The sequence below is a fragment of the Gossypium hirsutum genome, chromosome A13 (genome assembly GCF_007990345.1).
Source record: "Gossypium hirsutum isolate 1008001.06 chromosome A13, Gossypium_hirsutum_v2.1, whole genome shotgun sequence".
Classification (NCBI taxonomy): Eukaryota; Viridiplantae; Streptophyta; class Magnoliopsida; order Malvales; family Malvaceae; genus Gossypium; species Gossypium hirsutum.
This window is the reverse complement of record NC_053436.1, coordinates 83,664,585-83,675,968: the sequence shown is the minus strand read 5'-3', so window position 1 is coordinate 83,675,968 and position 11,384 is coordinate 83,664,585. Positions and strand designations below refer to the sequence as shown.

The window sequence follows — 11,384 nt, the reverse complement described above, 5'->3', positions numbered from 1 at the left end:
GGGATTAAATTTTTAATTGGGCTTTTGATTTCCTTATTTAAAACTGCTAAACACGAACTTTCAAAAAATAATAACTATTTTCAAAAACACTTAAAAACAGACATTTTTATATTTCAAACTTTAGTAGCTTCCGCGATTTGAAATAATTTAAAGTATCAATGCCAGACTTTAAGCAAACGTTTTTGACGAGATGATTTGCTAACCTCGAGAAAAAAGTTTTCTGATGTTCAAAAAGTAGTTTGAGTTGACTTTTGCGTGCAAAATTAAAGCTATTCAGACCATGGTAAGGGTGATTCATTTGTTTGATGCTTATCTTAAAGTCTGGGGTATTCAACATTGACTTACCTGTCCTCATACATAAGAATAGAATGGGCTTGTTAAGTACAAGCATCAGCAAATTGTAGAAATGGGTCTCACACTTTTTGCTCAAGCGTCCATGCCATTGTCCTATTGAACTGATGTATTTGTTTCAATAGTTCATCTAATAGATATTTTACCTACCAAGGCTCTAAAAGGTGTTTTTTCCTATTGAAGAGCTCTTTAATAAGAAGCCAGGTTATCAATCACTTCGTATATTTAGTTGTTTGTGCTATCTGCTTCTCACTCCATACAACAGACACAAGTTGGATTTTCGTAGATTGATGCTTTGCGAATAGGATTCTAGATTCATTGTTGAATAAAGTTATTCACTAAACGAGACTTCCCAAACGTAGGATTGTTAAATCGAACTGAATTGAAAAATATCATGTGTTAATTTCTCTCATTATCTTACTCTCCTTTTATAATCTGTTTGTTAAATTACATTGTTTCAACTTCTGTTGCAACATTAGAAGGGACATCAAATTAGGACATCCAAGAAACCAAATTTTTTTTTGAAAGTGTTTAAAGTTTTTCAATCAAAAGATGTCAACTAAATATGATAAGTTACATAATGTGTTAGATGCAAGCTAAGTTGCAACTAAAAGTACATTTGTAACGTGTAATTGGCACTAATAATCTCCCACTTCGCACTAATATTTCATTTATAGTGTGTAAGTTGCAACTAAAATTACATTTTTTGCATGATATATCATATTATCTTTTTTGATTTCTCAAGGTATCTACTGGAGCAACCCCAATAACTAATCCTCCACATTTTGTAGGCCCATTAAGAGGGTAGATGTTGCCTACGAGTTTTAAAGTTGCATGATATATCATATTAAATTTTTGGCTTAATGATAAATTTGGCCACTAACGTTTGCATGTTTTATTAAAATAGCCCTAATTATAATTTTGAGCTTTTTTTAGCCATCAATCTTTATTCTTTTTTTTTCATTATGCTTTTTTCTAACAAATTTAATGAATAAATCCAAGGTTTCAATTTTTATTCTTTCAAAAGGTTTCAATCTTTCGTACATTTGTTTATTAAGAAGTTTTTCTACTTAATTTTTTTAGATAATTACATTTATTTTCTTTAAATTAAGAGTTATTTTTTAAATTTAATGTATTATTCATTTTATTTTATTATTTTCCACATGTAATTATCTTATTGGGTTATTCAAGTAAAAAATTACATCTCATAAAAAACATTCCACATATAAAATTCTACATCATCCCTGATAACATTTTTAAAAGTACTTTCATTTAGAAAAAACAAATTGAAAAAAAGAACAAAGGGTGATGACCAAAAAATGCTCAAAAATACAATTAAGGCCATTTTGATAAAACATGCAAACGTTAGTGACCAAATTTGTCATTTAGCGGTGCTTGGACTAAAAATGCCACAAAAGTTATACATTAATGGTGCTAGAGGAAAACACCGCAAAAGGTTAGAGTTATCGCGGCGTTGATGACAAAAACGCAGCAAAAGGTCAAGCATTAGTGGCATTTATGAAAAAAAACGCTATAAATTGAGGATTAGTGGCACTTTTTGAAAAACGTCGCTATAAATCAATCATTAGCGGCGCATTTTAAAAAACGCCGCTATAGATTAAGCATTAGCGATGGTTTCTAAAAAATGTCACTATAGATCAAACATTAGATACATTTTTTTTTAAAACACCTCAAAAAATTAAGCAAAACTTCGTCTTGTTTTGCCCAAATTAAAACACAGAAGTCCCTAATACCCGAAATCCCTTACTTTTTTCCCAATTTTATTTGCCCCAAGTCTCTCTCAATCTTCATTTTGCTCTCTCTCGAAGGTACCCTATACCTCTTTTTCCTTTCTTTTTAATCTCACAAAAGAGTTATGATTTGGGTTGCTTCATATTTTTTTATTTGCTTTTGCTTCTTTAGTTTTTCAGATCCAACCTTCAAATCCGACTTGATGCTAAATTAGACGAAGGAAAAAAATAGTGATTTGTTTTATTTTTCATTTTACAGCAAAATCGAAAAATGGGGCAGATTCAATACTCCGAGAAATACTTCGATGATACTTATGAGTACAGGTAAAATTCAATTTCATCCGAGTTTTACTAGGTTTAATATTTTCTTCATTCTTTTCAAATTTTCAGAATGTTAAGTTTTGGTTCCTTATTAAATTTAAATTAATTTCATATTTGATTTTCTTTTGTGTAGTGTACGGGCATGTTGTTCTCCCTCCTGAAGTGGCCAAACTTCTCCCCAAGAACCGCCTACTCTCTGAAGTATTTTTTTAGGGTTTTACATATGTCACTGTTTGTAACTTATTTTTGTATTTTTACAGAAATGTCCATCTTTTTAACGCAGTTTTATTTAATTTAATAATTTCCTCAAGTTTTCATCTGAAATAGTTTGCTTTGTCGGTTGTCTATTCAGGAAATTAATTATTTATGACCATAATTTACGAGTTTTGATTTTGATTTTGATTGTTTATGATTTATGAAATGTAAATAATTGTCTCGCAATTAAACAACTCATTGCCTTCAGTACTTGCTTGTTTTTTGTCCCAATTTTATATCTTTTCATAGTAGCTTGAGTTCGCAGATGCTTGTTTCACGAATGTGATTTTGTGTTGTAGGCAACTAATTGTTCCTATACTTGCCCAAATGCATAACTTGAGACTTCTTCCTTTTATGATTCTTGTCCTATAGGATGAGTGATACGGGGTTGCGCGCGGACCAAGATCGAGTTGCCAAGTCATGAGAAACTCCTACGAAAACCCTAAACAATTAGATCTGAAACGAAACAGAAAATTAAAAGATTAGATTTTTGAATTTTCAGATCTGAAATAAAATCCCCAAAACAGTAAAGAATCAAATAGAGAATAGAAATAAGTGTTAATAAGGAATCTTGAAACCCTAGAAGAGATTGCGATTCTGCCCAATTGAACACCCAGATAGTTTTCCCCAAATTTCGACAATCTAATTTCACCCAAAAAGAGTATGGAAAAACCCTAGAAATTGGGGATTTGTGGGCTGATTCCTTAAGATAGAAAAAGGCTGAAAACACAATAAGAACAGAAAATAGATTAGATAATGATTCAGCACAAGTAGAAATAAAGAAAGAATTGACAGTAAGAAATTAAAAGATAAGTCCTAAGAAGCCTTGAAATCTCGAAAGATCTCACAACTCCCTTCAAACGGCTCTAATCTCCCCTCCAAAGAATATCAATGGCAAGAAGAAGGTTGAAGATGGCTCCCACAATCAAAAAGATTGTTAAAACAACTTCTAAAGAAAACTCAAGAGAAAATCCTTGAAGAACTCAAAGAGAATTTTCACTCAAATCAAATCTGAAATTTTTAATGTAATTGTAATAATGATAAGTGTTTAACAAGGTGGACAGCCATGCCTTTAAATAGGCCTTATAACTAGTCCTAATCTAATTAGAAAACTAAAATAAAAAAAACTCCTAATTATTTTAATATGGAAATTCGGTCAAAGGTCATTTTATCTGGGACTCTTGGACTGAATATTGACATAAAAATTTAAACTAAGTAAATAAATAAATAAATAAATAAATAAAAATAAAAATAAAACTTTACAACTTGGGCCACTTTGACAATTTGGCCTGATTTTCAACTAAGTATGGATGGATTTCTTGATTGGGTTGGGAATTTGCTTATTGGGCCTCGCCTTCAAGAATTTGAGCTTTTGTGACTCGTATCATTCCCCCTTCCTCAAAAAGATTCGTCCTCGAATCTGAAAAATCAAATGAACTCGACTTTCCTCTATCGAACGGGACTAATGGCAATTGAGTCCACTGAAAAGAATAGCCATGAGATAGTAAATAGCAACGGAAACAAGCTTGTAGTCCAATCATAAGCATAACAGAACAGGTATAACGCATGTGAATGGACAGATTCAGATTACCATGCAAACAATCTAATTTACTCACCACTGCCTCGTCAAATATTTGAAACAAAGATGGACATGTTTTAAGGCATTCAGTCGTCTCACATTGTTCCCACAAACCATGAATAAATTGCGAGTAATAAATCAAATGGTAAACATAATCGTCACAAGTAGGTATTTGAAAAGATTTACATGGTTCACAGAGTTGCATAATCATACCATGCATTAATCGACGGTCTATAGATTCACTCACACATGCATTATCAAAAACAAGAATCTTTTTATCAACCATCAAAACAGATAGATCATCAATAAATAAAATAGGACAGTCAAGCACGTTTCGATCTAAGTGTTCATCAACACGATCTTTATCACTATCCGAGGAGTACAAAAGTGTTTCAAAGGTTTCAAGCATCTTACCTCGATAAGCAAAAGAATAAGGGTCGATTTTACCTTTTTCATTTAAAACAAACCTTCGTTCATCGGGGGCATAGTGTAGTCGAATCTCCGTTGTTGAGTTAACCTTTGTCAAATGGAACTCAAACTTCATGTACAACCACATAAACTGTTTAAGGCAAGAATATAAATTGAAAACAAATTTGGCAAATTTCGTTACCTTATTCTCCAAAACAGATTTGGACAAATTCGAGGATTTTACACAAGGTAAATCAAGAGAATAACAAATCACGCTTCTTTTCGTAATGACTTTATCAACCACAATCGAAGAGTAACAATTAATCGAATCAAAATGAGGGGATCTTTTAAGAACTAAGTCACCAAAAGTTTTATCAATAATTTTCAAATCTGCAATGGACTCGGTTTCTAAAATTTCCTTACCTCGCTTACCTTCGGGATCATGTAGTGTGATTTCATCTTTGCCTAAGTTGATCGTATGAAAGCGTCTTTCATTTGAGAGGTATTGAAGTTGAAAGTTATCTTTCGATCTTTCAAGAACCTGAAAAATAGCAACACAAGAAAAATTCATATCTTGGTTAGTGGAAACATTCCTCACTAGCCTTTCCTCGTCTTTTTCTTTTGTTTCTTTTTCTAACTCATTTTCTTTTCTTTCTTCAACTTCTTTTTCAAATTTCTTTTCTGTTTCACATTCCTTTTCACTCTCAATCTCTTTTTGCTCTTTTTCATTCTCTTTCTCTTTTTCCTCACTTGTTTTAACAGAATTTCTCAGTTTGATTTGGTCCTCATGGACTTGTTCCGGAGTGAGCGGCACTAAGGTAAGTTTCTTTCCTTGATGCTTGAAAGAATACCTATTGGTACGACCATCGTGAGTGACTTTTCGATCCAGTTGCCATGGTTCTCCTAGCAATAAATGGCAGGCTTGAATAGGTACTACGTCGCACACGACTTCGTCTTGATATTTACCAATAGAAAAGGTGATGCGCACTTGTTGAGTGACCTTAAATTGACTTTCGTTGCTAAGCCCTTGTAGTTGATAAGGTCGTGGATGCTTGGTAGTGGTTAAGCAAAGCTTTTCCACCATCGTCGTGCTGGCTACGTTCGAGCAACTTTCACCATCAATAATAACTCTACAAAGCTTACCTTGTACATGGCAGCGAGTATGAAAGAGATGTTCTCGTTGCTGCTCGCTCTTTGGTTTTGCCAAAGAGGGTTGTCCACGATCATGAAGATCATAATCAGTTCTAGGGACACGCCGAGGAGCGCGCGTATGAGCAGGAGGCTGGTTATCCACATCGTCTTTAATTTGATCTCGATATTGAGGCTCTTGATTCAACCGCACCTCATTGATAGTAGCAGTCAACGCTCGAAGTGCAGCAGCCTGTTCGTCCAACTGTTGTTGGAATTTTTTAAATATGTCACTAGTATTATCACCTGTAGACATTTTTTTTAAAACCTGCAAAACACTCAACACTCAAAAATAAAAGTTATCAAACCTCACTGTTAATCACTCAAAAAGAAAAAATCAAATTCTCAATGAGGTCGAATTCAATCTTGTGAGTTCTTTATCAGAGTTTATATCAACCAATTAGAGAGTGTGAACCAAACTACCAAAGAATCCTAATTTGCACTAGGATGCTAAAAACTGACGAGACACCAATTGATTCGTGTTGCACCGAGGAAAAAGTTGTGCACACGTTTAAATCCTACTAACACAAGAAACAAGAAGGTGTTAGATAACGTAAAGGAAGAATAAAGGGAAACAAATGAAAACCTACAGCTAAGAATCAATAAAAATTGCTGAAAACAGAAAACTCGAAAAACTGCGGAGTAACTTGACAACTTCGTTCGAGGTGTTCCCGATCTCCAAAAATCACGAAATTAAATCTGGAGTGTCCTTATATATTGAATTTTTGATCTGGAAATTTTGGGCACCAAATTCAACCCGCTAAATCTTTTTTTAAATTTTTATTGAATTTCGTATTTTTTGATTTTTTGACTTTTTTGACTGATTTTTTTGCAGGAATAATTTTTTTATATTCAATTACAGTGCCAAAACTAAGTATGTAAAATTTCAGATCAATCGGACAACGTTTACCAACTCAAATGAATTTTTTTTAAATAATTTTTCTGGGTAAAACTGCCGTTTATGCTTTAAAAAATAGAGATCAGTTTAGAAATCAACCAAGAACACCCAAAATCTGATACCAAATGATACGGGGTTGCGCGCGGACCAAGATCGAGTTGCCAAGTCATGAGAAACTCCTACGAAAACCCTAAACAATTAGATCTGAAACGAAACAGAAAATTAAAAGATTAGATTTTTGAATTTTCAGATCTGAAATAAAATCCCCAAAACAGTAAAGAATCAAATAGAGAATAGAAATAAGTGTTAATAAGGAATCTTGAAACCCTAGAAGAGATTGCGATTCTGCCCAATTGAACACCCAGATAGTTTTCCCCAAATTTCGACAATCTAATTTCACCCAAAAAGAGTATGGAAAAACCCTAGAAATTGGGGATTTGTGGGCTGATTCCTTAAGATAGAAAAAGGCTGAAAACACAATAAGAATAGAAAATAGATTAGATAATGATTCAGCACAAGTAGAAATAAAGAAAGAATTGACAGTAAGAAATTAAAAGATAAGTCCTAAGAAGCCTTGAAATCTCGAAAGATCTCACAACTCCCTTCAAACGGCTCTAATCTCCCCTCCAAAGAATATCAATGGCAAGAAGAAGGTTGAAGATGGCTCCCACAATCAAAAAGATTGTTAAAACAACTTCTAAAGAAAACTCAAGAGAAAATCCTTGAAGAACTCAAAGAGAATTTTCACTCAAATCAAATCTGAAATTTTTAATGTAATTGTAATAATGATAAGTGTTTAACAAGGTGGACAGCCATGCCTTTAAATAGGCCTTATAACTAGTCCTAATCTAATTAGAAAACTAAAATAAAAAAAACTCCTAATTATTTTAATATGGAAATTCGGTCAAAGGTCATTTTATCTGGGACTCTTGGACTGAATATTGACATAAAAATTTAAACTAAGTAAATAAATACATTTAATATTTGATATAATATGGCATTGACACAAAGTAGCGGACTTCATGTCTCTTCATACTCCCGTGTGCGTGTAGTGGATGTATAAATTTGTTAGATGTGAAGAAGATCTGTTGAAATTTAGCTTCAAGATTAGTAGCAGCATCTCTCTCTTCTGTCTCTATCTCATACAGGCAAGAAGTATTACGGAGAGATATTTGCAGGTGTTGTTGGGTGTCTAGTCAATGTGAATTTTACCTTCATTTGAACTTTGTTAAAACTTGAAATGCTTCAGAAATTATTAGTTTTACCAGTGATTTTTACCTTCATTTGTTTTTTTACTGTGTTTTAGTTGTAGAAATTAAAATATTTGAAAAAAATTTGCCTATTCATCAATTTACATTTGAGATAACCTTGATTCTAAAACCATGGTTTTGAATATTTTTCAGCTTATTAAGAGAGTAAGATGGCATCCAATTTCACAGCCATGTCATCAGTTGGCTCATTCGTTGCACCTAACGGTCTGGTCATGGATAAGAAGCTTATATCTTCTTCCAACATATTGTCATCTTTAGCATCCATTTCTTCATCTTCATTTCTTGAAGAATCAGAGGGAGAAATGGACTGAGGAAGAGCATCAGAGGTTTCTTGAAGCTTTAAGGTTGTATGGTCGTGGCTGGCGCCAAATAGAAGGTAAGTGCACAATGAGTTGAACTGATTTACTTATCTTTGCCATGTTCACTATGGTTTGAACAATTTAAGTTACTCTTATTTTCATGCAGAGCATGTAGGCACCAAGTCTACAGTTCAAATTCGAAGCCATGCTCAAAAGTTCTTCTCTAAGGTTCATTGCTTTGAGTTCATTATAAGATTTCCTTGATTAAGTAAATGTATTATATCTTTTATTACCAAGATTTACTTGATTAAGAAAATGCATTGTATGTTTTATTACCTTGCAATGTGTATAGTCATAGGCAGGTTCTCCTAGTCAGTCTGTTTCTCATATGCATACTTTTTGATTGTGGTTCTAGGTTGTCCGAGAGTCAAATGGTCGCTTTGATGGTTCCATTAAACCAGTAGTGATACCGCCTCCTCATCTTAAAAGAAAGCCAGTACATCCATATCCCCGCAAATTTGTCAATTTGGTCAAAGGAATATTCATTAGCAGCTTAATCAATTTAAATAATCAATGTTGATATTTCACATGGGAATGAATATTCAAATATTATATTTTACATGGTTATGATTTAAATCATTATTTCATTTAAGGAACTTCATTGTAATATCTTATGTTATTCATATCTTTATATTTAATCTAATTTTTATTATTTATTTTAGTTTAGATTTTAAATTTTTATTTTAATATTTATGATAACTTGAGTTCTGATTTTTGGATTTTAATTATGTTATTAATTTATTATTTTAAATTCTAAATTTAAATTCATTAATTTTTATATTTAGTTTTAAAGTTAAAATTTTCGTAGAAAATTTAATTTAAATAATATTTTTTATTTATCCTTAAAAGTATATATTTTAAAGTTTACATTTCAAAAATAAAACATAATATAATATTTATCATAGAAATAAATATTATTTGGTTAAAATAAATTTTTTTAAACGTTATGTTCTTTAGCAGCGGGTGTGAAAAAGCGCTGCTAAATGTTATGTTTTGCAGCAGCGTTTGTGTGAAAAACGCCACTAAAGGTCGTGTTCTATAGCGGTGTTTGTGGAAAAGCGCCGCTAAAGGTCATGTTCTATAGCGACGTTTTTTACATAAACGCCATAAAATTTAGCGGCGTGTTTTGCGATACTTATCAAAACACCGCAAATAGTTTTAGTATAACCGCTATAGGTCAAAAAAATGCCGCTAAAAATTTGTTTTGCTGTAGAAAAATTTTAATAGATAATTCATATATATATATATCTTTATGATCGTTTTTAAATTTAACCAAAATATTAGAACTATTTTTTTAAAAAAATAACTCTCAAATATATTTAAAATTAGACTAAAATTTACGTTAAAATAATAAAAGTAGTCATATTAGATTTAAAATGTTGAAATTTTTGATGTTTTAAGGTAAACAAAAAATTATTTAAAAACATTCTTTTCATTTAATCTAATCTAATTTATTTAAGTTACACATTTTAGTTTTAAATTACATATGTCACTTAACATAATATTATAATTACATATGGAATTGGTTTTTTTAAATGATTATATACCTGTTATTATTTTTATATATATTAGATTAATTACTATATAATTGTTTTTATAAAACTAATAAGTTCAACTATCTCATTTACATCAGTATTTGGAGAATCAATGACCGCGCTCCTTTGTTATTTACTTGAGTTCACAAAAACTAGATTAATCTATAACTATCATTAAACTTAATACAATTTGCTATAGAAATTCAAATATATGAGAGAGAAATAAGTCGTGATATTTTATCAAGCAGAGCCTTGTTACTATCGCAGAAACTACAAGAATAGGTATTGAAACCTATGCTTAAGGTATTGGTTTGATACCTACACATTTCCAACACCATTACTTACAAGGTATCTTAAATGCATAAATTCAATGTTTCTAATTAATAGGAATTCCCTCAAATAACCTAAAACAAGTATGAATCAATGAGAAGATATAAATAAGATTTCATGAGAAAATAGAATACAACATTCAAAGATCAAGAGCTTAATTTTCATCTTTCTTACTTTTATTCTTCTCATACTCATACTTTGTACATGATCACTTGTGTTTATTTCCATTCTCTTATTCAAGTGTTAAGACTTTTTATTTGAGATAGATTACTATTGTAAACATTTACTTTAGATAGGTTGTTATTGTTTACATATTTTTAACCTTTGTAAAAGGGGAAGTTCCCAATTAAGCAAAAACTAGGAAAATGTTTTGTCATAGCCTGAGAAAAAGATAATAGAGATATAAAGGTTATATATTGCGTTCAAAGATACTAATTAATGAATTGAGAAAAATCTTTAATTAAGAAAAGTTAAAATAGTAGAGGTAAGTAATTAATGTCAACCCACTATAAATTATTATGTCATTTTTTAATCTTTCAATTTTAATTTTTTATTTACCAATTCACTCTCTCTTTATGTTTATCGCTCTTAACCAACAAAACATTTCCCCTTCATTCATCCATGAAGCTATGTTACATGACTACAGAATCGACCATTAATACAAAGAAAACAAATAGCACTAATAATCATCCATCTAAAATCATAGTAATAGTGATAATCAGAGGCAACTAATATAAAATTCTAAAAAAATATAAGTATCATCATCAAATCAATCCTACACCGCCCCCCTTACTCGACTTATTTTCTTATAGATGCATAGGCTTCAAACGCCATGACCAAGCAAGTCTGTCTTATAGAAGACAACATGAGTCCTTTGCCTATACAGAAGCTTCTTTTGGCTTTCTAAGAGTTGCAGCTTCCTATCAATATAGGTCAAGGACTCTTCAACAAGATGTTCCTTTAGTCTAACCTTATCAACATTGAAAAGCCTTTCAGATATTGCCTCAGTTGCAACTCAAGTAGCAACTAGTACAGCAACTTTGGGGGAAGGGGATAAATAGTGCATCGACCCTTTCGAAAAATTGTTGAAGTATGATAATATTATTACAAGGGAAATATCTGAATTAGAGCAAGGGAT

At 31.5% G+C, this 11,384-nt stretch overlaps 1 long non-coding RNA gene across 1 annotated transcript; it reads left to right on the top strand.

The window, feature by feature from the left end:
• Positions 1-2,032: 2,032 nt before the first annotated feature.
• Positions 2,033-9,024, top strand: LOC107962958 (uncharacterized). Its single transcript, XR_001701849.2, has 6 exons — positions 2,033-2,180; positions 2,362-2,426; positions 2,557-2,624; positions 8,155-8,398; positions 8,488-8,549; positions 8,737-9,024. It is a non-coding gene; the product is annotated as an uncharacterized lncRNA (long non-coding RNA).
• The last annotated feature ends 2,360 nt before the right edge of the window (positions 9,025-11,384 follow it).